The sequence below is a fragment of the Ambystoma mexicanum genome, chromosome 2p (assembly GCF_040938575.1).
Source record: "Ambystoma mexicanum isolate Mex_15411 chromosome 2p, UKY_AmexF1_1, whole genome shotgun sequence".
Lineage (NCBI taxonomy): Eukaryota > Metazoa > Chordata > Amphibia > Caudata > Ambystomatidae > Ambystoma > Ambystoma mexicanum.
In genome coordinates this window covers 351,968,960-351,995,946 of record NC_090923.1, presented here as the reverse complement: position 1 = coordinate 351,995,946, position 26,987 = coordinate 351,968,960, and positions in this window count along the sequence as shown.

The window sequence follows — 26,987 nt, the reverse complement described above, 5'->3', positions numbered from 1 at the left end:
ATATCTAGTAGCATGGTCTACTACAACCAGGATGAACCTGTTTCCTGAAGATGTGGGAGGGTCAAGGGGACCAACAATGTCAATTCCCACCCTCTCAAAAGGAACTCCCACCACTGGCAGAGGCACCAATGGTGCCACATTCTTGGCTCCACTCTTGCCAAAGGTTTGTCAAGTGTGACAGCTCCTACAGAATTTGTCAGCTTCTGAACCCATCTTAAGCCAGTAGAAGTATAAAGAGAGCCTTTCCTTGGTCTTTTTGAAACTCAAGTGACGAGCCAAAGGTATCTCATGGGCCAACTGTAGGAACTGGAGTCTGGTTTCTAGGGGCACTACAAGTCTTTTGCAGTCCCCAGTCCCCTCAGTCGGTTCACTGTAGAAGAGGCCATCTTCCCAATGCAATCCGTGCTTCCCAGGCTGTTGCCCATCAAGCTGAGAAGCTGCCTGTAGGTGAAGACCTTCAAGAGTCGGACACTCTCTTTGTCCTCTGCTGAAGTCTGCCCTGTTGGGTCCACCTTCTGCCAGTAAAGACTGCAGCTCAGGATGGTCAGTAGGATCCAGATCTCCAACTAGAGTAAGGTCCTCTTCCAGTTCTGATTCTTCAGTCGCTGGATCAACCACACAGGGTTGTACCTCACACTCAGCCTCAGCTGGTAGAGGAGTCACAGGTGTGACTTTGGACAATCTTTTGGATGTCCTGGTTGGTAGCCCAGGGGTGCTATCTGCTTTCTTCTGGAAGGTCTTAGGTTTACGCTTTGCCTCTTTCATTTTTGAAATAGAAGTTAGTAGGTCCTGTGGACTGGGGGTGATAGTTTCCTCTATCAAGTCCCCTGGAGAGCCCTTCAAGGTCACCTCCCTGGCAGGCCTAGTGAGCTCCTGTTTCCTTTTACTGGGAGGCCTCGGGGTACTAAACACGACTCCAAGAGTTTTTCAGGTCATTACCCAACAGGACTCTCCCAGGCACTTCACTCTGCACACTAACAGGTATTTTGATAGTCATGTCATTGCACTGGATGAGAGCTGGTAACCGGGGAAGCATTTGCACAGGCACTCCAATTAACTTTGTTAGGTATTTGGGTGCCTTACCAACATCCTCTACCCTGAAAAATGATTCATCAATCACAGGTATGCTGGCTCCCTTGTCTGTGATGGCAGGAGTATCACGGCCATTTACAAGGACACTATCTTTATAATACTCTTTAGTATTATCGGGGGTGGAATTATAGACATCTAAATTCTGTTGTTCCCACAAACCCAAGGACACTAAAGAAACACTAGCTGAGACTCGCATGGGTTCATCAGCCAGTTCATGAAATTTTCCACTTGTCATAGGTACTTCTTCCTCTGGGGAGAAGGCTAAGGAGACAGCGTGTACCCCTGAAGGTTTATCCTTGCATCTGGGATCCCCTTTCACATGGTCAGTTGACCCACAAACACAACATTTACCAAATGTTTTGATGAATGGGAGTTTGTTCTGACCCACCTCTGGTTTTGTGCCAGGGGGTACAGTGGCCTGATTTGGTTTCCCTTGGGGCTTACCCTTGTTATATTTGGGGCCCTCTTTTGGATTGGAGGTATTAAAATTCTCCTTGTTATCTTTCCTTAGCTGCTTTCCCTCATCCTTCTTATGGGTTGCCCCAACATCCTTGTGAGTAGCCCTGTTGGCAACCCACAAGTCAGCAGCCTTAGCTAACTTCTTTGGATCTATATCCCTAGAATCAGCCAAGTGCTGTCTGAGCTCATATATTGTCTCCAACATAACAAGATTTCTCATACCTTCATAAGTGTTAACTCTGTAACCCTTAACTCAACCCTCCAAGTTCTTCAAACATTCACACACCCAGGTAGCCCAAGGGGTACCATCATGCTTTTTGAGGGTCCTAAACCTCTTAAGGTACTGGGAAGGGGTCTTCCCAAATCTAGCAATTAAAGCTAGCTTCACACACTCATAACCCATCCTATCCACCTCCCCCAACTCCATCACAACATCAGATGCAACAGTGGGTAGCCTAGAGAAGAGCCAAGGAAGCAACTGATTCCCTGTAATATCTTGAATCCCATGATTATACTTAAACATTGCCAACCAATCCAAAATATGAAGCTTAGCCTCATACATACCCACAATGTCTTTAGGCATAAAGGGTCTCTTAAGACTGGAAGACCTAGAAGACTCTGGGAGAGACGCATTCTCAATAGACAACTTTTTCATTTCTAGTGCATGATTCAACGCCATTTCTCTGAGCTTAAGTTCTTGATGCTTTTGTTCAGATTGAACATTAATACGTTTGAATTCCAACTCAAGCCTCATCTTTTCTAGAGCAATGAATTCAGGACTGAGTGTAGGCCTGATGTGGTCCCAGTGGACAAAGGTTGAGGTTTCTGAGCAGGTAGAGGAGCAATAGGGCCTACATTGTGAGACTCATCTACCTCATTTTACTCATCCATAAGATTTGAAACATTATCCTCCTCATCACTTTCCACATTTGCTGGAGGGGTAGGTATTTCAGACCCACTCCCCAGACTTTGGTTCTCCAACAACTTTTCAATTAATTCTGACCTTTTGCCTTTAACAGAGAGATTCCTATCTCTACACAGATTTTTCAAATGATCAACAGTGTAAGTAAGGAGGGTCTCCTGACTGTAGCTTTCCATATCAGACATGATTAAAATTGCTTTTAGTGGTGTTTAGTCTTGTGGTTAGTTGAGCCAAGGTAATAGCAGCACTCTAAGTGTGATCACTATAATTTATCCTCACCACTGTGCACCAGTATTAGGCAGAATCATATGCAGTACCCTTTGGGAACACTACACACAATTAACACTACAAGTGTAAGTACAATTTCACCTTTGGTACAAGCCTGTACTACACAGTAAAGTGGTAGTGATGGCTGAGCAGCCAGACGTATCTCAAGAGTGAAGTGAGCAGTACAAGAGATTATACAAAGGACAACAATCACTATGGTTCAAACAAACACTGATTCAAGGTTTCTGAGAAAAATAATATACATTTATTTACACCATCATTTATAAAACAGTTCACTATCATAGAGCAGCAGAAATGCGCAGTCTTAATATACTACAATAACACCCAATCAATTCTGGACAAGTTAAGCTCAAAATGAAGTGTGAGCAAAATGGTACTCCAGCAATTTAAAAGGGAGTAAAAACAAGGTTATCCAAAATCAATAGCACCAACAAGTTATAGGCAGGGCAATCTAGAGAAGGCTACTACAACTAGGATTCAAGTCAATAGGTCTGGGCCAATGTTAATGGTTCAGAGTCTTTGCACAGGATCACACAGTTCAAAATAGTTCGCAGTTAAGTCTTTGCCAAGAGTTCAAAACAAAGTGGGTTGAAGGAAAAGTTACTTAGAGGAGAAGAGAAGGACAAGCCTTCGGAGAGGTGAAAGATTTCCCACGCTTTTACCGCGGTCGGTCAGAAATTATGACCAAATTTACACAGTACCTTTAAAGAAGAAGAATGCTGTAGTTGAAACAGTTGTTCCTGGCAGTTCCTGCAGGCTCACGGTTCCTGAAGCTTCCGTCGTGGTGACAAGAAGGAGAACGGTTGGAGGGTCCTGCACTGCCCAGGGAAGAATCCAGCAACAGAGCAAAACAATGAATAAAATGTGCGCTCCTTAAAACCCAAACTGATTCTCTTCCCACTGGCTATCTGATCTACTGCAGCAATGCACAGTAAATTCAACCAGGATGAGGACCGGTGTCTGGTGTTTAGTGAGCTGGTTGTTCCTACTAAGCTCAAGGGAAGAAGATTCCTTGCAGATCTCCTCTGTCGTCGAAGTTTTAGGCGATTCAGACCTGCAACAGGGCTTCACTGGGTGTCCAGGAGTTGCAGCAGTCGTCTTCCTTCAGCTTCTCTTTGGTTCTCTTGTTCCAGTAGTGACTCTGCCTTCCAGTCCCAGAGACTGCCTTTTTATGCACCAAATCCCGCATTCACACAGCCTGGCTGTCAATCACACATCAGGGTGGCTGTCCTGGAAGTGTAGCCACCTAGCCATTCAAGTAAACTCTGTGCAGGGGGCCTCAAACCCCTCCCTCACATCCTGTCCACTCAGGCGCCTAAGGAGGGCTTCTGTGCGGAAGCCCCCAAAGGACTCCATAGTCCATGAGCATAACAATGTACAACACAGCAAAACGCATGTAAGAGTGGGAAAAAAGGCTCTCACTCTTACCAGGTAAAAAGATTAAACCCTAGAAATCCAGCAAAGCTGCTGAAGGACTCAAAAGGTAAGGGAAATTAGCCATTCTGGAGAATTCTCCCTAACACCCAACGTGAACCGAAACCAACCTAAGAGACCTACCACCATCAACACTACCCAATGCACTAAACCATGAAAAGTTCAGCAAGAGAAACCTACCAGAAATGCTAGGAATTCAGGCACTATTATACACCAGAAAACCCGTCAGTCTAACTACCTGATATCATACACCCAGCAGCACTCAGTGTTACGCTCACCTGGACCCCACAGGGGTGTCGATCGGACCCGGACAGCTGCGGTCTCCGTCAACGTGATACGTAGTGCATAGATAACTGTCTGGACTGGCCCGCCTAGTCTTGTCTGCTGGACCCGAAGAAGTATTTTCCTGCAAGTGGAGACAGGGATTAGCCACCTGTGGGTTTCAGTGATGGCTTCCCAACTGTTCTCGCTCTCCCCCACTAATCACCTCCGATATCCCCTTAGTAACCTCACCTTATGTTTGTAAAAGATGAGCTCTCCATCTGCATGTCTTGCAGGGGCGCGTAGATACCAGTTACTTCACTGGTTTGAAGGCGCTGGGAGAGTTCCGGTAAGCATTGACTCTGAAGTTCCAGGCGGGATTGGTAAGTATCAAGTTCAAAGAGTTCAATGTGCCCGATGTTCACTCTTGTCCCCTTCCTTCCTTAAGTTGCAACTGAGTTTGTGAGAAGAAGGTCTCGTAGCTGCTGCTGGCGTTCAGGTAAGAGTCTGTGTTACTCAACGCTGTCCGGTAACTATTGCATGCGTTAACGTGTTGTTTTTCTCCCTCTTTACAGATGCGGCATATGAAGATATGGAGAATAATACCGCTGGTGGTAAATCAGGTAAGTCTATGGTGGTAAGAGGTATTTGTTGATTCCCTTGGCTCACCTTGTTATTCTTGTGCCCCTAGGTGCCGGAGTACGGCGAAGAAATGATGGAGACAGTGCCGGATCGAAAGATGCTGTGAGAACTGGTGAGTATGGTGCCGTGCTGGAGCTGGCGAAGCGACGCGTGCAGGACTGATGTACTTTCCAGGTCGGGAGATGAAATGGATCCGGAATCAGGTGAGGAATTTGAAATAAGTTCGTTTTCTAACCTTGTCCTTTTCTTCCTCTTTATTCTAGGAGCTCCAGATTCAAGGCGGGCGTGGCATAAGACTGGATGCTGGCTGTAGGCACGCGGGCGTGGCAGAAGACTGGATGCTGGCTGCAGGCACGGTGAGAGTCACGCTGCTGGATGCAGAATAACACAAAGCATGTGCTGCTGTTCGGGTGTGGTATAAATAGCCTCCAAAGTAGTCCCAGGAAAGAAGTTCCCCAGGACCACACCCGAGTAAAAAATAGTCCCTGTAGTAAAATAGTCCCATCCAGGCCTCAAGTTGGCTTGGATTTATTTGCAGCATGGTCTGCATGAGGTAAGTAATGTCTATGAGCCTGGCGCCTCTGGCGCCAGGACTGATTTTTATTATGAGCCTGGTGCCTACGGCGCCAGGACTGAACCCAGACAGTCCCTAGCTGGGGCTGCTGGGGTTTTTGTAAATGTCTGGATGCCTGCTCCCGGGGCTATTGGGCTTGATCCGGATGCCCGGGGGTAGGCATCATGACACTCAGCCTACTAGCATAGGTTAACCATATCTGGCATGCAGCCCAACTGGGAAAACTAGACGGTTTCTAATCTCAACCTGTATGTGTAGGTTACCCACATCATGCATCATGTATAATCATTTAATTAAGACTTAAACTCTCAGCGGCACCCTGAGTAAGGCACTACGTAACATCTGTAGCATGCAGGGTTCGGCTCCCCGAGATGGATTGTTGAGATGGAAAATCCATTGCACTTGGATAAACTGTTGGGGCAGGAAATGTATCACACCTAGATGGATTAGTTTAGTGATGAGAAGTGCGTCATACCAGGATGGATTGTGGAAGGTGGAAGATGTGTCACACTTGGATTGGCAGTTGGGGCTGGGAAATGTACCACACTTGGATAGAATGATATATGATATGATATGGCATTTATAACGCACCTATACACAAGTGTTTCAAGGTGAGACGAGGCAAGGGGGGGAACAAAGGGAGGACAGACAATGATCCTACTAGGCCAGGTCTCATTCAGATCGCGCAAGTGCATGTGAAGGCGGGAAAGGGAGAGGGGAAAGTGCAGTACATGGGAAAGTGGAATAAATAAGATAAATAAGACAAATAAAACAGCCAGCTAGTGGCAAGTGCAAGGAAGTGCAGACATAAGTGCTGGTAGGGGGACTGTAGGGATACAGAAAAACAGTCCCCAGGTGAAGGGGCTGCTAGGGAAGCAGTGAAGGTGGGCAATTGACGGCGCCTGGGCCAGAGATCAGAAAGGGTGGCCGTAACCAGTGCAATTTCAGTCAGGAATTCAGCAGGGGAGGGGAGGAGAGAAAGCAAAAGTAAAGAGGAAGGTTTTGAGGTGTTTCCGAAAAAGGAGATGGTTCTCCTCGAGTTTCAGGGAGGAAGGAAGGCTGTTCCAGAGAGAGGACCCTGTTGAAGAGAGTGATCTGCCACCAACTCGTTGCTTGGAGAAGCCACTGACCCTGTGGGAGTTGGAGGCAGATGAGCGAAGAGCTCGAGAAGGAACATATTTAGGAAGAGAGAGTTGAAGGCATTGCGGCCCCAGACCCCAGAAGGCCTTGTGTATAATGCAGAGGGTTTTGAACTTAATCCTCGCAGCCACTGGGAGCCAATGCAGAGATTTCAGTCCTGGAAAGATACGATCGCTGGGCTTGAGGCCAAGGACAAGTCTCACGGTCCTGTTCTGGATAAATTGCAGAGGTAGAGAGTGGAGGCAGGCACATTTAGATAGAGGCTGTTACAGTAGTCCAGCTTAGAGAGGACCAGGGCTCTGGAGACAGTGAGCTTCTGGGGGAAGGAGAGGAAAGGAAGAATACCTCTAAAGAGGTGCAGCTTGTAGTGTGACTTCTTAGAGACATCAGAGATGTGAGGGGAGAAGGAGAGTGCAGAGTGGAAGATGACCCCGAGGTTTTTACCCTTGCAGGTGGGAGGAGATCAAGATAGGCTGGCCAGAGAGCTGCAGGGAAGGAGGGAGTGGGTGTGCCGATGAGTAGAATCTCAGTCTTACTGGCATTAAGGCAGAGGTCGTTGGTGGCACACCATTCCCGGATGGCAGACAGACAGTCAGAGATGAGGGAAGGAGAGGAGGAGGAGGCCGAGGGTAGCCTGAAAATGAGATGGGTGTCATCCGCATAGCACTGAAAGTTGGGACAGAGAGTGGCGATGCGGTGGTCAAGGAGTGCCAGGTATTGGTTGAACAGCCAGGGAGAGAGGTTAGATACCTGGGGGTCACCACAGGTAGAGAAAAAGATGTCAGAGAGGAAGGACCCAAGTTGGACCTGGGAAGGTCGGTCGGAGAGGAAAGAAGTCAGCCACGCCAGAGCCTGACCAGTGATACCCAGGTTATCATGGAGATGGTCGAGCAGGATGGCATGGTTGACAGTGTCAAAGGCAGAAGAGAGATCAAGCAAGATAAGAACACACAGGGTGTTAGAGTCAAGGTTGGTGGGCAGGTCTCCACGGATTTTCAGGAGCGCAGTTTCCGTGCTTCTGGCAGCTCAGAAGCCAGACTGATGGACATGAAGACAACCCACAGATTCAGTTTGGAGATTGAGCTGGGGGATGGCCAGTTTCTCCAGGAGCTTTCCTAGGAAGGGAGTGATGGAGATTGGGTGATAGTTAGCCGGGCAGGAGGGGTCGGCAGAGGGTTTCAGGGTGCACAAGGAAGCGCTTCAGAGAGGGAAGGGAAGACTCTGGTGGCGAAGGAGTGATTGCAGAAATCAGCCAGGGCAGGAGCCAGGGAGTCGATGTGGTCCTTGATAGTTTTGGAGGAACAGGGGTGAACCTGTTTCGACGAGACTTTCATAGATCGGACTTGTCTAGAAACCTCGTCTGGAGAGAAAAGGGGAAAGGCAGAGAAGGAGGGAGGAGGGGTGCCTGCAGAAGGCCCAGAGGAAGAGCAGGGAATAGTGGGAGGGGGCAAGAGGAGCCATGTTGGTGATGGGAAGGGTGTTTAACTTAGATGGACGGCTAGGAGTGGGAAATGCATCGCACCTAAATGGACTGATGAGGTGAGTAATGCATTGCACTTAGACAGATTGCCTGGGGGCATAGACTGTGCCACACTTGGATGGAATGTTGGGGACAGGGAATGTGTCTCACTTGAATGGACTGTGGGGGGTGGCAAAGGCATCACACTTATATGAACTGTTGAGGGTGAGAATTGTATCACATGTGGAGGGATTGTGGGTGTCAGAAGTGTAATGCCACTAACCAACCATTAAAAAGTCACCTTTCTGCATACACACCCTTAAACTCTGAACTAAACACAACCACTCCTCTAGCGCATCCCAAATCACATGCACTTAACAACACCCAACACGTAAACAAACTGTGCACAATTACTCCTCAACACCACGTGATGGCTACCAACTGAAAACGCTCCAACGCTCAGTGACCGGTTTTTCCGAACTGAAGCTGACAACAACACATCAAAGCTCTCTTGCTCTAATCGCTCTCAATCCCACTAATTAAAGCCAAAATCCTCCTTCCTTTACACCTCGCCAGAGCACCAGTAGACCATGCAAGTTGCAACTGTGCGCTGTACAAGACCCTTTAATATTAACTTTAACATTAACAGGTGAAAAGGCTGCATCCATTTCTACGAATGGTACAAAAGACCGTAAAAGGCCTGTAACATTCGTTCAAATCCGAAAATACTTAACATGAGGGTTGAGGGTTGCGGGGGTGTCCCCCGCTTCCCATGTTTGGCATTTTCTGATTGATTCAGGGGTTGCAGAGGTGTCCCCCGCTTCCTCGAAAGAAAAATGGACCCTGCAGCATCAGAACCGACCTGCGTTAGAGGGACCGAACTGATGCCACAGGCGTACAGGAGGCGGCAGTGGCCAGGTAAAAGGTAAGTAGGTGGGATGGTAGGGGGAATTAGGGTACTTTAAGTACTTTTGGGTTGTTTTACCAAATTCGAAATGCAGCAAAATTGTCTACGGTCAATTCCACCGCAAATGTTTCGACTTCGGTAAAACAACCCAAATTCTCTTATCTGTATTCGTTGATAATGATTAGACAGTGTTCTTCAATTATGGGTCACGTGCGATGGAACCGTGTTTGGCATTTTTTCACCCTGCATTTCTTAGGATTGTAGCTAATATTAATGTGAGTGTTAGAGTTTATCTTACCACTGGGGACACTCCTAAGTTATTCTTCATTGAGTCTTTTGGCTTATGTTCTCCTGCACCTGGCTTACAAAGGCAAGTTGTAATCTTAATTAATCTGAGAATGATATGATATGCCATTTATAACACACCTGTACACAAGTGTTTCTAGGCGCGACACAGCAAAGAGGGCGAAACAGAAGGAGGACAAAACAATGATTTTGCTAGGCATTGCAGGATGTATCAACCCACTCATCCAAGCCCTGCAACATCGCTGTGCATTGCTGGCAGCAGAAACATCAGAATGGCCACTGGAAAGCATGCTGCTCGCTCAAAATCACCAGAAAATGCGCGTGAAAACCTGAAAAACAGGCCGCCATCCACTTTTGCCTATCTTAGTGAGTTCAGGAGACCACTGCCAAAAACCACCATTAGGCTACCCACAAAGTAGCCTAATACCACTTGGAAATAGCAATGCTGATTGCCAAAAGAAACACAGAGCTGTTTGGGAATCCGTTTTCTTGATTGTCAAAAATATGCTAAAATCATGGCTCACAAACCACCTAAAAAGATCCAATCTCCTTGTTGGGTTTTCCACATCATTATACTGCAAGAATCCACATAAATCCAATGTCAGCAAGAAACATATGCTATCAAGCAAAATCCCCTTTTAAAGACACTGATGGAAAGACAGCTGTCAAAAATGGGTGCAGTACCGTTACTCGCCTCTACCAAGAAGCCGGCGTTTTAAAACCATTTTTGTAAAGTTAAACATGGAACCCCAAACTATGCAAAATAAATACTTGCTATCAGAAGCCTAAGGGGTGGAGACAATTTGAAACTACATTCTGAAAAGGCTTGAAGGAAGCAATTGTTTAATGTATGTATTAAAAATGTGGGTTATATTATAAGAAAAAACAATTTGTAGACATTGGTTGCAGAGTTAAAAAGTTTCCCACACTGGGATCAAACAGATTCCACACCTTCCCCCTGGTCAAAAGAAGCTTTCCCCAGCCCTTGGCCAAGAGATTGACAGACTGGTGTGAACAGGAACTAGCCAAGGCACCCTGGCATGTTGCTCTCAGTCAAGACAATGGATTCTTTCGGATGAATAGGAATATGCTGATTTGGGTGTGACTGGTCAACAACTCCTGGCAGTAAAGAGAGACATGTGACCTCTGAGTCAGCCAGCTCTAGGGGCGGACTAGACTGAGATGTGAATTGAAATGAAAGCAAATATATGTTTTATGAAATTGCTTATAACAAAGTGTACCAAGCTGACAAAAATGTACAACTTTGAGACGGTTAAAATGAAAAATGCACTCACAATTTAAGACTTAGCTGGATGCTGTGTGATGTTCTGAGACCAAACCCCGGAATTATTCATAATGCAGCTGCAGTGTTTTTGCTATGAACATAAGAAATTACGGTAATATGCTCAGAGAGGATATGCATGCATGTATCAAATTTGGAGCAGAATGAATATTGGGAAACCCACCAAAAGTGCAAAATGTTGTCATTTCTGAACCCAAGCTCGTAGGAACATGGGACTTGAACAGAGACATGCCTTAATTAATCTGTGATGTGTATATGTATTATGAACAACTTGTGTATCTTGGAAATATGTTTTTTGGGGAAAATTGATTTTCTAGGTAAAAGCAAAGGGGAGGGGTTTCAGTTAAGCCATAAACACAGCATCACTCTGACTCATTCTGACACGCTGATTCTTTCTCTAGTCAGGGGACAGGGAATTCTCTAACCTATCAAATCCTTAGAGGGTTGCACATAGAGAATCAGCCTACCCACCAACTTTGGAAACACATAAATAGAGACTGCTTAGGACAGATAAGGACACACTCTTTTCCACTACTCACCGATTCCTGCGAAGCACCCTGCCGGAAGACTCCAGAATCCAGATAGATCCAGAGACCAGACTCTAGAGCCAAGCTCTAGAACCCTGAAGCAAAGGCCCAATCCCAAAAGCTGAACTTTTTTCAGCAGGCCTCAGAATCTTTCGCAAACCTGATTCTAACCCCTAACCTTCCAAGAGGCATCTCAAAATCCAACAGCCTGGCTGAGCTGTTTTGCTTCTCGCTAAGAACCTTGTGCTAGAACCAAGATCCAGACCCAGAGAGAGCAGTGCTGTATCCAGAACCCGTCAGACCCAGACCAGAGGCCGTGCTGTGAGCAGAACCCAGTGCCTGAGACCATCCGGTGGCGAGTGAAGCCAAACCCTTTACCAGATCTTTGACGAGGCCCACTCCATTCTAAAGCCTAGGAGTGAATATCTAGTCTAGAACTGTCTTTAACCAAGCTCTTAGTTTAAAGTAATCCTCTTCCATCCATTTCAACCTGTCCAGAACTGCATTATAGAATCTTGTGTTCATCCTGTTGATTTCAAATCTGTAATCTGTAATCTGTAAGCGCGATCTGTCATTTTGAAATCTTGACTTTCTTTCTGCAAAATCTACCTTCACAAAAACATCCGTAACTTTTCAACCGCATGTCCTAGAACCAAAATGTAACGGTCATTTTGAAGCTAAGTTCCTAAGCTTTCCAACAAACCCAAAACATTCCAATTCATTATAGTTTTTCCATAATCGTGATTTACGCACGCAGAAAAATTGCTGCGAATTGCAATTTAGATCCATTTCACCACTTATAAAAATAGCTGTTTCTTGTTTGCAACTGCTGAATTTCGTTTCCAGTGTGATAATCATTAATGAATCATTGCTAGTGTTCACCTGAACCAATCGAAAGTAACTACCACTTATCCTGAATCTCTCTTAGTGAATTAAAATCATTTTAGCATATTTTCCCTTTCATGATAATCACATTCAAAGGTATTTTTGCCTGTTTTAAAATCATCCCTGTGTCTCTCTAAGCTTGCTGGGTGAACTGGGATTGAACTGCATTATTGATTGTATTCTTGAAACCTGTGTGCCCGCATTTCCACCTCTTCATATTGCATACTGGGGGGAGTGAGTAGTCACATGGGGAAAAGTGATCATATGGTCTTTTATGGAAATCATATCAAGTTTATTTCGGTGTTGCATTCTTTCCATCTTGCATTTCCTTGAACCATAAAAGTATTCTCTGCTACCTTATCCTTCCTATTCCTACTCCTTACTGATTAAAGAGATTGTTGAGACTGTAATATCATCCATTGCTGATTAACCGTTCATATTCATAAGTGTGTTATACCGATATTATTTTATTCATAAAAGTGTGGTATATATGTATTGTTTAATTCTTCAAATAAACCTTTTTATTTGAAAAACAAACCTACTTCTTGGCTCAGTGAGGTCAGGGGGATTCAAAGAGAGGGGGGCTATATAATGGTTCATCATCCAGATTTAAAGAACTTTGACATCAAAATATATAAATAAGGGCTTCCATTGGGCATCCCATCCTAAGCATTGATTTAGTTTGATTGCTAGGTTGAAGTCACTTACAGATCGGGGGCTCGGCGCGGGACTTCTGGATTAGATCTACCACTTGTGCAGTTTAATTCAGTGTGCTAACTGACAGGATACATAAATCCTGTTGGGCTACCACGCTGTGGTATGCTGTAAAAGCACCCCTCAAAAAGGAACACTCTCAGGAAACGGTCTGGTTTGCAAAATAAAATAATAAACTTCTGTAAGTCAGGAAGGAAATCAATTTCCAGAATGGTGACATTGGTAGATCTCAAGATAGCTAGAGAGCACCTCTTACATAAGCTATTTGTGAGAGGTGAGTGGACTGAGCAGATCACTGCAACATGGTCAGATATATGGAGAGACCGGGTCCCTTACATGTGGCCGTGAGCGAACTATATATGGTTCCTAAGGCCAAGGATGAGCACACCAAGATTGTCAGGATAGCGGCATATTTATATTTATATATGGGAACCATACAGGACAAATGTGCTGAAGGCCAAGATCTGGCAAGTAGGCAACTGATGGCATTAGAGAAGGCACAATCTGATCTGGACTCTTCTGAGCAGAGGCTGCAGAGGAGCCGGGAGTCAGAAAATTATAGTAGGCAGTATCTAGTTAAAATCAAAGAGGAGATGGGTATCCTGCAACAGGAAAGGGCAGACCAGGATACCAGAATTCTGGCCTTGCAGAAGGAGTATCAAGAAGGTTTGGACTCCCTGCTGCAGAGCCAGAAAAAGCTGGGGCAACAGCTGGATTTCAATAGGGCATGCACAGAGCAGGTAGGCACCCTGCAAGACCATCTAGATAGAGTGAAGGCACAGAGCAACAAATTGATTTTGAAAGACCTGGATACCTAGGCAGAGTTTGATGAGGAGCGCCAGAGAGCTGGTGCCCTTCAAAGGCAGAGGGACGAACTGGCAGCACAGAGGTAGGCTCTTATTCAGGAAAGGGACACCTTAGGCCAGGAAGTCTGCCACTTAAAAAGGAAAATAGAAGAAAATCACCTGGCCCTCCAGGGACTGGGTGACCTCCAAAAAGAGCATCAAAACTTGTTAGAGCGCACCAAGAGGGTGGAAGGTACTCTGGCAAGAAAGGAGCAGGCCAGTAGGGACGGGACTCAGGAGGTAACCCTCCTGCAGCAAAGATTGGCCCAGTACTCCATGACCAACCAGGAAGCACAGAGGGAAAATGAGGCTCACTGTCAGCACAATGATGGGCTCCAGCAACAGGTAGCCATGCAGGAGAGACTGATCGAGTCTAGTAAGGCCTTGATTGAGGAACTGAAAGCACATGCTCTTGCATGGCAACGGGGAGCAGGGGCTGATAGAGATGAGGTTCGCTGGGAAAGGGAAATACCTGAGCATAACCTCAGGAGCCCTAGTACAAGAGGCCTTCATCTCTCCCAGTCCCTGGACTCTTCCACCCCCATGTCCCCTGGCACACATGAGCCCAGGGACACGGGGATGGCAGATTACTATCCAGTCAGAAATGTGGGACTCACGGACCAGTACCTCCCAGGCATGGATGGACGGGCATCTGGGTATGGGCACCCAAGTACTGTGAAGTTTAGTGGGGAACCCCAGGAGAGTAGGCCCACTAAGGGCATCCTGAAAACCTCTGCCCATTAGGTCAGTGGGGGGGGTGCCCATCAGATCCTAGGTGCAAGGAGGAATCAGAAGACTCCTCTGAGCATCCCAGGACACAGGAGACTAGGTCCCCACATTCTGCCAGCCATTCCCAGGCTCGCAGAATCTGGGAAAACCTGGAAGATCAGACAGACACCTCTGGGAGCAGGGCTTCTGAGTCAGAGGATGAATGGACCAGGGTTACCCGAACCAAGAAGACCAATAAGGCGAAAAGGGCATTGCTTAAGGACCCCTTAAAACAGATCAAAGTAATAAGGAGCGTCATCACTCTTTATTATAAGAACTCCAAGTATTCTGTTTGGGAACACTTGAAGCTCTTTGAGCAAATGATGGAGACTTTCCATTTGAAAGACAGCAGTAGCTGCATTCAGTACGTAAAATGGACATTCTCCCCAGAATACTCCAGTTTCTTTGCAGCGCTGGAGGACCAAAACCATTCAAGATGGTCCACATGTAGGGCGGCCATCTTAAAGCACTTTTCTGTTCATGGAAATCCCCAAGAGGCTCGCAAGGCAGCCTACAATTTGCAATGTCGGGAGAATCTGGCCCCACAAGAATTTGTGCAGGAGTTGAAGCATGCCTTTGCGCAGACTACCAAAAGGGTGCGCACGGACAGTAAAGAATTTGTAAATACGTTTTTCCATGCCTTACCCAAATACATCATGACCCAGCTTGTGAGAGATTTTCATGAGAAAAGGTCACTAGACTGGGTCATTGAACAGGCCACCCGAATCTATGAGGTGCAGAAGCCCATAGAAATTAAAAATAATGCTCAGAAAAGCCCCAAACCGACCAGCACCCCTGCCGCTGCCAAGGGTGGATGGGTACCCAAATCTTCCCAACCTGGGGTACTACCAAGAAGGGATAGCTACCCTTCCCGGGATCAGCCCAGGGGAGAAAACAGAACCCCGTATCAGCCTGAGCGGGTTTCACAGCTTGAGCGCCAGGTCCAAAACATGGCACAGGATCTGGGTCACATGCCGAGGGCTAAGCGGAACCCTCAGATGGGCATGCCAGCGCAGAATGCCCCAAACTCTGGACCTGGTGCTCCAGAACAATGACGGGGCAGCACCCTGACAACCCACCGGTTCCCAGGGAGGAGGCACAAGGGGAAGGGGGGTGTAAAGGCTTGTAGGAAGCTTCCTTCCCCACTTGTAAACAGCCCCTGGAAACCCAGGAACCGGAAACAAAATCTCCTACCACTGAAAGTCTGCCACCCAAGGAGCAGAGAGGGGGTAGGAGAAACAAAGGACCCAAACAGACCCATTTTGGGGAGGAGATACAGGTCTTCTAATTTGAGGGAGGGGGATCCTCAGAGGATCCTGGAAAAAGGATCTTCTCCTTCAGAGATAGGGGAACTCCTCCCAAAGAATAATGGGTCCCTAGGGATTCAAATCCAGACTGGGTAGATGTGGGGACTGAGCTTGCGCCGCCCATCATCCCATCCCAGAACCACCAGCAAGAAAATCCCCTGGTTCAAACCCATCCTGGTGACTGCCTCCAAAAAGTGGGGGGGGCCCAGAACCGGAACCAGGGGAACCCAAAATTGCTCCTATCTCCAGTTGCCAAATTTTTCTTTGAGATTCCCAAGACTCTCCACAGCACTCTGCCCAAATCTCTTCTCTTTCCATTTCCAAAACTAGAAAATTAACCCACCAGTTGTCCAAAAATGTGCATTATCTATGCCACCTTGCGGAGAAGGAGGGAAGGGACTATGCCCCGTTTCAAGTACAGGGGCAGGGTACAATTTTGGCACTGGTGGACACTGGATCCCAAGCTACCCTTCTGTTCAAAAAGGCCTTTGATTAACTAAATTCAGGGAGGGGGGAGAAATACCAAATTCCTCTCACCTCTCTTTCTGGACAACTTCAGAACTTTGACAGGAAGGAAATTCCCGTCGAGGGGACTGCGGATTTGGACATTAAAATTGGGCAACACAAGGTGAAACACCCGGTCATAGTAGTGACTCCAGAGGGCACCCCTTGTTTACTAGGGAATTACCTCCTGAGAAGGTTGTCACCCCTAATAGATTGCGTAAACAAGGCCCTCTGGACCCAGACTAGCCGACCCATAAAATTGAAACAGAGTGTCAACCATGTTAGTCTAAACGGCACATGCCACATGGTTGAACAAAAATCTGACCAAGTAGAATTTCACTTCCAGAACAACCAAATTCCAGATGTGACGGTAATAGCAGTAGGACAACAGAATGGTGATGGGGGGTCCTCTCTATTTCTGAAAATCAACCTTCCTTCCAGTTTAAGGTGGTATTCCACACTGGAATGAAACACTCTGAAATTCTTTACCAATCCACAATCAGACAATCCCACTCCTATAGTCCAGAAAGATGAGAAATCAGCTCAGAGCCTGGCTGATATTCAGCAAATTGGAGAGCAGTTGTTCATCCCTATTCAGTTAAATGAAGAGAAGGACTCTGTTCTCGCCCGAGTGTTTGTGAACAACGGTAAGAGCTTCATCAGCAAAGCCATGTTCTGCCAACTCCCAAAAGATCCAGCCATTCCCACATTCAAACTGATAGACAAATGGGAAATGGACCTGGAAGCACCCAATTCCAAACATCTCCTGCCAAGCAGGTGTATGCTCAAAATCTCCATTGGCAACAAGAGCATAGTCCATAATTGTTGGGTCGTGCGAGACGTCACTGCCGCCTTTTACTTAGGCATTGACATTCTCAATCGCTTTGCCATTAGTTTGGACCTAATAAACTTCAAAGCTTGGTCCCGATTAGTGGATAATCCCATGGGCTTTGATGACCAAGAGAAAGCATTTAGGTCAGCTCAATTGCTACCTTATGCAGTTGAAATTCAGATTGGAGAGGAAGTCACCATCCCAGAAAGGACCCGACAATTCTCCCTAGAAGTGAAAGTTAAAAGAGGACAGAAATAGAACAACCCTGATGCCTATATTCATCTAAATGCTTCTCTCCAACAGCAAGGGTTGGGGGTAAACCCAACACCATTAGTCAATATAGAACATGACACCATTTCAATAGATGTGGATAACAGCTACTTAAAGAGTATCACTCTAGCCGCAGGCACCATTATTGGAATGGCAGTTGATGACCGACATTTTTCCATTGATCTAGGTAATGAACTGTTAGGACCAATCCCCAAAGATGTTTTGACAGTGGCAGTGATGACAACACAACACCAGACAGGATCTTTACCCGGCATGGGGGGAACCTCCTGGTGTACACTTCCTGCCCTTATGGTAAGGAAGATGTGACTTGTGACTTCAGGAGGGATGAGGTGATTTTCCAGGTCCATGAGGGCTGCCTTTCCCACCTAAAGCCACCCGTCCAAATCAGCACTATGACCAGGGACTTCTCCACCCAGCTGGAGGAGGCCGCTGAGATAGCAAAACCAGAAGTCTTTCCAGGCTTCAGGCCGATGGTTGAAGAGAGAGTCAACCTAGCTGATGCCTGTGTGACTCTGGAGCATAAGCAAAAGCTGAAACAAGTTTTCTTGGATTTTCAAGATCTCTCATATGATTGTGGTCGCACCGACACCCAAACAACAACAATTCCCACAGACCCTGGTCTGACTCCAGTGTTTGTGAAGCAATATTGCATGTCTCTTGTATCAATGGAGTCCCTGACTGAGATCATTAAGAACCTTGAGTCCCGTGGGATAATCTGTCCAGTCCACAGCACCTTCAATAATCCGGTGCTGGGGATATTGAAGCCAAACGGCCAGTGGAGACTCTGCACCGACATTAGGGAGCTCAACAAACGGGTCCATACTTCCCGATGGCCTCTTCCCTACATTGACCAAGGGCTGGCCCAGATCCAGGGGTCACAGGTATTCACTGCAATAGACCTGACCAATGGATACTGGACTGTACCTGTCAGTAGGGAGGACCAATACAAGCTGGCTTTTACCTTTGGGGGCCAGCAGTACACATGGACTAGGACTCCTTTTGGATACATCAACTCCGGCAATGAATTCAACATTTTCCTACACAAGGCCATGCCCGACCTGGGTGCGAGGGGTAACCTGGCTTATGTAGATGTCCTCATCAAAAGCTCAACTGTTGAGGAACACATAGCGGAGATCCGTTATGATCTGACACAGCTGAGGGCCGCCGGAGCAAAACTTTCCTTTTAGAAAGCACAGTGGTGTAGAACCCGTGTTAATTTCTTGGGGCATGAGATTACTCCTCAGGGTCTCTGTCCCCAGGAAAAGAAAGTGGAAGCACTCCAGAAACTGAAGGGCCCCACAACTCTGCGGGAACTAAGGAGCCTCCTTGGACTGACTAATTACAGTAGAACATTCATTGAGGGCTACGCATATATCACCAGACCTCTGATTCATCTTTTGAAGGGGGGACAAGTGGGAATGGGGTCCAGAACAAGCCGAGGCAGTAAAACAGCTCAAAAGAAGCCTCTCACAAGCGACTTGCCTAGCTTACCCTGCCAGAAACAAGGAGTTCTTCTTGGAGACAGGGTTCTCTAATACATGCTTGACTGCAGTTTTATACCAAAAGCATGACAAGGACAATAAGGTAATCTCCTATGAGAGTAAAACTTTATCCTCTGTGGAGGAAAAATTCAACGATTGTGAGAAGGCATTCCTGGCAACGGTTTGGTCATTGAAGAATTACCGCCCGTTTATCCAGGGGGAACACATCATAGTGGAAAATCCACACCAGCCTCTGCAATATCTCCAAATTGACAATATCCGAGCCGGAAATGTGAGTAATTCCTGAATTACTTCCTGGATTCCGTCAATACAAGGCTTTCCTGTGGAGGTCCCCTCGCGCAAGGTCTGGCTGACTTGCATGACTGTGCCAGAAAAAACTGTCTCGAGGAAGAAAGTCTAAAAATCAAGGACAACATGGAGGCATACCTTAATTCCCCACACAAAGTTTTTGAAGAAGACAAGTGTGAGGGAATGCCCACTGTCTATGTGGATGGAAGCTCTTACCATGTTGACAACAACGGGGAAAAATAACTTGTGGCTGGCGTAGGGAATGCATGGGTGAAGGAGTCCCCAGAACCCTGTGCTGGGTACAAGATCGGTCCCCGAAGTAGTCAAGTGGCAGAGTTGATGGCTGTGCATCAAGCCATCCTCACTGCTGTCCAACCTCAACTCCACGAACTGGCCATAATCACAGATTCGGATTATGTACGTAACGGGTTAGTGGAGCACCTGGTTAATTGGAAAACTAGAGGCATGTTATGTGCTAATAACAAACCCTTGAAACATGGGAAGTTAATTCAAAATATTGATGATCTGGTCACCTTGAATGGGTTGAGCATCTACTGGAAAAAGATCAAGGGCCATTCCAAAGTAGAGGGACCAGACAAAACTTGAAATGACTAAGCCGATCAGCTGGCCAAAACTGGGGCCATCCAATGGGATCTAATAGAAATCGAGTCCCTGTTGGCGGAAATCCAGGTTACTGCTATCACTAGGTCCCAGACAAAAGCTCACAATGATCTTTCAACTGCACAATGGAGTAAGGAGACCCAGATGCTCATTTGATCATGGCTCAGAAAGGGGATCCAATAATTTGTAAGTTTTATCGACACATTGAGGACCCTGAGAACTTTCCCTTGACAGACACCGATTGCATAGGGAAAGAGGACCTCAGAATGTTGATGAAATGTCCAAAAATGTTCCGAATCCAAGACCGTTTGTTGGTAAGGAAATCCCAAGCCGGCCATGATCAGTGGGTGTTTCCTACCTCATTCCGAAGCCTGATGTTAAGTCACACCCATGATGCGGCCACAGCCGGTTATAGGGGGTTTCATACAACACTTGAAATCTTAAGGGAGGTTGCATACTGGCCACACTTGGGGCAGGACCTCGACCAATACTTGAAGGGGTGTCTTGTGTGTGCACAATTTCAGCCGACATCCCTCACACACCGTGCGCCTCTCCAAAAGAGGGGGATGACACTGCCATGGTCAGATTTGCATGTAGATTTCATTGGGCCTGTGATTCGCTCATCTAGGGGGAATAAGTACATGTTGACTGTGACATGCTTATTTACTAAATGGGTGGATGCCTCCTGGCCCCAAACTGCAAGGCAGAAACAGCAGCTGCCCTGATGATCAATCACATCTTTTCGCGTTTTGGACTACCCCAAAGGATTGAGTCAGACAGAGGTAGCCACTTCACCAGCGAAGTAATGACAAAGATGTGGGAGATACTTGGGGTTAAAAGGAAGCTACATATTGCTTACCGGCTAGCCTCTAGTGGTGCAGTAGAACATTACAACAAAACCATTGTGAGCATTTAAAAAAAAATTGTGGCAGATTCTGGGCCAAGTTGGGATATTCGATTACCTCTTGTCCTAATGGCCATCAGATCTACCCCTTCATCTGCAACTAAAATGTCACTGTTTGAGTTGATGACTGGACACAGGATGGTGTTTCCCCAGCATCTGCTTTACAGGACCCAAGAGCAGACATTGATCAATGCCTCCACAACTCATGAGTATGTTGAAAATTTAAGAAAACACCTTGAACATGCTTTTGCCTATGCTCAGCGAAATCTAGAAAGATCAGCCGATAGCATGAAGACCCTCTATGACTTGAAGATTACCAGGAAATAATACAATGTAGGAGACCGGGTCTATCTTTACAATTTCCAAAGGAACCAGGCCAAACAGCTAAACTTTCTGCCTACCTGGAAGGGACCTTTTGAAATTGTAGACAAGATCTCACCAGTCGCCTACAAGATCCGCATCCTCAAAGGCAGTTTGGCAGAGGGGGAAGATAAGTGGGTCCATATTAATCAGCTAAAGTGTTGCCATCCCAGGCACACTCTGCGGCAACAGGAGCAGTCTTCTGGAACCCCAAAGGGGGCTACTCCAGACCAATAAATTCCAACTCTAAAACCAGTCCACACAGTCTATAAAATACAATAATGCAAAATGTCTCCTGATTTATAAAATGTATATGCCCGTCCCACTACATTAATAGTGGTGGGGAAATGTCTACGAATATGTTTTGGCCTTTTTGCTTTGTCATCCTAGGAGAGAGAAACCATGGAGACTGACCAAGGAGGACGACCCGGGGACCGGGAGCAAAGATCCGAGGGGCCCGGGGTATCACTCAATACTCCCATCAGGACTGGCGAGGAGAACAAAGCGATCCACCCCTGATGGAGGAAAAGACGATGAACTGTGCCATTTGTGGAATCCGGAGAGATGAGGCTGACATTCCAGTCTTGCGAAGTTCCATCAATGAAAGATCAACGGCCATCGCAAGAGGGGGGCTTGTGGGATGTATCAACCCACTCATCCAAGCCCTGCAACATCACTGTGCATTGCTGGCAGCAGAAACATCAGAATGGCCACTGGAAAGCATGCTGCTCGCTCAAAATCACCAGAAAATGCGCAGTGAAAACCTGAAAAACAGGCCGCCATCCACTTTAGCCTATCTTAGTGAGCAAAGGAGACCACTGCCAAAAACCACCATTGGGCTACCCACAAAGTAGCCTGAAACCACTTTGAAATAGCAATGCTGATTGCCAAAAGAAACACAGAGCTGTTTTGGAATCCGTTTTCTTGATTGTCAAAAATGTGCTAAAATCATGGCTCACAAATCACCTAAAAAGATCCAACCTCCTTGTTGGGTGTTCCACATCATTATACTGCACGAATCCACATAAATCCAATGTCAGCAAGAAACATATGCTATGAAGCAAAATCCCCTTTTAAAGATACTGATGGAAAGACAGCTGTCAAAAATGGGTGCAGTACCGTTACTCGCCTCTACCAAGAAGCCGGCGTTTTAAAACCATTTTTGTAAAGTTAAACATGGAACCCCAAACTATGCAAAAGAAATACTTGCTATCAGAAGCCTAAGGTGTGGAGACAATTTGAAACTATATTCTGAAAAGTCTTGAAGGAAGCAATTGTTTTATGTATGTATTCAATGTGGGTTATATTGTAAGAAAAAACAATTTGTAGACATTGGTTGCAGAGTTAAAAAGTTTCCCACACTGGGATCAAACAGATTCCACACCTTCCCCCTGGACAAAAGAAGCTCTCCCCAGCCCTTGGCCAAGAGATTGACAGACTGGTGGGAACAGGAACTAGCCCAGGCACCCTGGCATGTTGCTCTCAGTCAAGACAATGGATTCTTTGGGATGAATTGGAATATGCTGATTTGGGTGTGACTGGTCAACAACTCCTGGCAGGAAAGAAAGACATGTGACCTCTGAGTCAGCCAGCTCTAGGGGGGGACCAGACTGAGATGTGAAATGAATTGAAAGCAAATATATGTTTTATAAAATTGCTTATAACAAAGTGTACCAAGCTGACAAAAATGTATAACTTTGAGACGGTTAAAATGAAAAATGCACTCACAATTTAAGACTAAGCTGGACGACGTGTGATGTTCTGAGACCAAACCCCGGATTTATTAATATTGCAGCTACAGCGTTTTTGCTATGACTATAAGAAATTACAGTAATGTGCTCACAGAGGATATGCATGCACGTATCAAATTTGGAGCAGAATGAATATTGGTAAACCCACCAAAAGCACGAAATGTTGTCATTTCTGAACCCAAGCCGTAGGAACATGGGACTTGAACAGAGACATGCCTTAATTAATCTGTGATGTGTATATGTATTATGAACAACTTGTGTATCTGGGAAATAGGTTTTTTGGGGAAAATTGATTTTCTAGGTAAAAGCAAAGGGGAGGGATTTCAGTTAACCCATAAACACAGCATCACTCTGACTCATTCTGACACGCTGATCCTTTCTCCAGTCAGGGGACAGGGAATTCTCTAACCTATCAAATCCTTAGAGGGTTGGGCATAGAGAATCAGCCTACCCACCCACTCTGGAAACACATAAATAGAGACTGCTTAGGACAGACAAGGACACATTCTTTTCCACTACTCACCGATTCCTGCGAAGAACCCTGCCGGAAGACTCCAGAATCCAGATATATCCAGAGACCAGACTCTAGAACCAAGCTCTAGAACCCTGAAGCAAAGGCCCAATCCCAAAAGCTGAACTCTTTTCAGCAGGCCTCAGAATCTTTTGCAAACCTGATTCTAACCCCTAACCTTCCAAGGGGCATCTCAAAATCCAACAGCCTGGCTGAGCTGTTTTGCTTCTTGCTAAGAACCTTGTGCTAGAACCAAGATCCAGACCCAGAGAGAGCAGTGCTGTATCCAGAACCGGTCAGACCCAGACCAGAGGCCGTGCTGTGAGCAGAACCCAGTGGCTGAGACCGTCCAGTGGCGAGTGAAGCCAAACCCTTGACCAGATCTTTGACGAGGCCCACTCCATTTTAAAGCCTAGGAGTGAGTATCTAGTCTCGAACTGTCCTTAACCAAGCTCTTAGTTTAAAGTAATCCTCTTCCATCCATTTCAACCTGTCCAGAACTGTATTATAGAATCTTGTGTTCATCCTGTTAATTTCAAATCTGTAAACGCAATCTGTCATTTTGAAATCTTGACTTTCTTTCTGCAAAATCTACCTTCACAAAAACATCCGTAACTTTTGAATCGCACGTCCTAGAACCGAAATTTAACTGTCATTTTAAAGCTAAGATACTAAGCTTTCCAACAAACATTCTAATTCATTATAGTTGTTCCGTAATCGCGATTTACGCACGCAGAAAAATTGAACCAAATTGCAATTTAGCTCCATTTCACCACTTGTAAAAATAGCTGTTTCTTGTTTGCAAATGCTGAATTTCATTTCCAATTTGATAATCATTCATGAATCATTGCTAGTGTTGACCTGAACCAATCCAAAGTAACTACCACTTATCCTGAATCTCTTTTAGTGAATTAAAATCATTTTAGCCTATTCTCCCTTTCATGATAATCACATTCAAAAGTATTTTTGCCTGTTTTAAAATCATTCCTGTGTCTCTCTAAGTTTACTGGGGGAACTGGGATTGAACTGCATTATTGATTGTATTCTTGAAACCTGTGTATCCTCATTTCCACCTCTTCATATTGCATACTGGGGGGAGTGAGTAGTCACAGGGGAAAAAGTGATCATATGGTCTTTTGTGGAAATCATATCAAGTTTATTTCGGTGTTGCATTCTTTCCATCTTGCATTTCCTTGAACCATAAAAGTATTCTCTGCTACCTTATCCTTACTATTCCTACTCCTTACTGATTAAAGAGATTGTTGAGACTGTAATATTATCCATTGCTGATTAACCGTTCATATTCATAAGTGTGTTATACCGATATTATTTTATTCATAAAAGTGTGATATATATATTGTTTAATTCTTCAAATAAACCTTTTAATTTGCAAAACAAACCTACTTCTTGGCTCAGTGAGGTCAGGGTGATTCAAAGAGAGGGGCGTTATATAAGGGTTCATCATCCAGATTTAAAGAACTTTGACATAAAAATATATAAATAAGGGCTGCCATTGGGCATCCCATCCTAAGCATTGACTTAGTTGGATTGCTGGATTGAAGTCACTTACAGCATTGTGTCATTCAGATTCTGCAAGTGCAGGGAAGAGGAAGGGGAGAAGTTCTAGGTGGGACAGGGGGAAGTGCAGGTAGCTCAATAAGTGCTGCCAGAGGGTGGCTCATAAGTGCTAAGAGAATATATGGCTTATGTCCTGGGATTCATTATCTCATGCTTTCTCTCTGCCGTTCCCATCCTCCCTTATTTATGGTGACCCTGGCTTGGTTTGGTAGCTACTGTCTGAGCTCTGCACAGATCTGTATTTTGTTATTTCAGCATTTGGAGTTCTCATGAAACTTGAGGCCTTTTGTTTAATTAGAAGCATTTTGGAAAAGATGGTTGCTCATTACTGTGGCATTTCTATGCTAGTGAGCTATATTTGTGTGTCGTTCATGTTGCATTCAGCTTATACATGCACGGCTAACTGGTAAACTGACTAAGCACTGCAGTAAATCACTCTTCTATGGAGAGCATTCACACCGCAGACTTTCTGAGACATGCACTGATGGAAGCCAATGCCGGTTTTGTCTCTTTCTTCCTTTTAACTGTTACTAGCACACAAGAATGACGAATGATATTACACGAGATACCTAGACAAAACCAATTACTTTGCGTGTTCAAGAGAAAGCTCATGACTTGATGATTTGCACGCATGAATGGAAGTCTTCAAGCAAACCTTTCGCTAACGCTTTTTACATGGCAGACCACACTATGTGCTTTATATCCCAGTACATATACCTGAGGACGGCCCAGAGAGGGCTGAAACACGTGTTGGCGTGGCGTTTTTTGTGTTGATTAAATCTGTGTAACTATAAGTACATTGTTGTTGTCAGCTACTTTTACTTTCTAAGGGAAACTTGTGGACACATTTACCTACCCTTATATAATCTTTGTGTATGAACACTGGTTGGGAGCGCAGATAGTGAGGCACTCCGCCTTTCTTAGTATACATTGCTTATGTTAGTATTCTTCATGTCTTACGGATGCTAAGTTATTTGTCCTGCATAAATGCACATGTTACCTAGTGTTTGCATTCTTTATTTTGAGTGAACATTTGATTTGTGTCTAGTGCATACACATGTATTATTGCAACGTTGGTTTGGTTTACTCATGCCATCTTCAGAAGTAGATTGTATCCATCTCTTGCTGCACCTGCCTGGCATAAGGGCGGTACGGTTGTCTTAGTGAAAACGTTTCTCACCTATGCAATATTGAACTGGGGGAGAGGCAGAAGCTATGGATGACGTATTCATCTGCCTCTCAACATTCCACCCTCTGGTCGAGTCCTCAACCAGACCCTTCCTTCTCCATTCCCCCACATAAGGCTCTTTGGGTATTCATATTCTAGTCACTTCCACCCCCCCCCAGCAGCCTGTTTGTCTTATATGTTCGTCTACGTCTACATTCCAGGTCATATAGCAGCATTCCCCATTGGCATCACAATATACCAAGTGCTCTGTATAATTGTGAGGGTCCTGAGGACAACTACATTTTGATCCTGGATGGTTGATTGCGCTTTCCATTACTTGGACATGGGGCAGATCATCTGTTTGTGTATACTCGTGTATGTGAGCATCCAAATGTATTACCATTTTCATCCCCACTGTCTTTTTGGAGGTCTTTTTGTATTGGATTATTGCAATTCTCAAAACACAGAAGGCAAGTACTACTAGTACTAAAATGGCCATCAGTTCTTTGAATCCATTAGCCAACCAGAAGGGGATGCATGAGAACAGGCACCTAAAACCAGTAATGATCAGCAATATCATTTACCTCCTCCACCGTTGTTGTGTGCACTTACTTCAAGGTGGCTATTGCCTCTGTGTGGGACCCATTTTGCTCATCGTGGGTGGGTGTGCATGAGCAGCAAGAAGGCCAGCTTTCTGTGCACATGCCACTCTCTATGGCTGTAATACTGTCAAGGACATTTTGGAGAGGCATGAGCCTCACTGCTCTCAGAAATTCCTTTATGGCATTAAAGTGTTTCACACTGATATTTACCATCTGCAACCACTTGCCATTTGCATGTATTT